Genomic DNA, 391 nt, shown 5'->3' with positions numbered 1-391 from the left:
TTTGACCCTGTCCCTCCTCAGAAGCATTTCCTTCTGATTATCCCCTTTCCCAATCTGCCCTCCTCTCTATCATCCCTCTATTCTCTTGTCCCCTTCCCCTCCTATTTTCCTGTAGGGTAAGACAGATTTCCATACCCAAAATGAGTGTGTATGTTATACCCTCCTTAAGTTAAATACTATGAGAATAAGATTCACTCATTTCCTCTCACCTTCCCCCAGTTCCCCTCCACTGTAACAGCCTTTTCTTTTCTGATTTTTTTGTGAGATAATTTACCCTGTTTAACCCTTCCCTTTCTCCCTCTCCTAGTATAATCCTCTCTCACCCCTTAATTTTACTCTCTAGATATGACCCCTTCATCTTCAACTCACCCTGTGCCCTCTATCTATCTAT

This window comes from Vombatus ursinus, unplaced genomic scaffold, assembly GCF_900497805.2.
Source record: "Vombatus ursinus unplaced genomic scaffold, bare-nosed wombat genome assembly UNPS02014962.1, whole genome shotgun sequence".
Classification (NCBI taxonomy): Eukaryota; Metazoa; Chordata; class Mammalia; order Diprotodontia; family Vombatidae; genus Vombatus; species Vombatus ursinus.
This window is presented reverse-complemented; position numbering follows the sequence as displayed.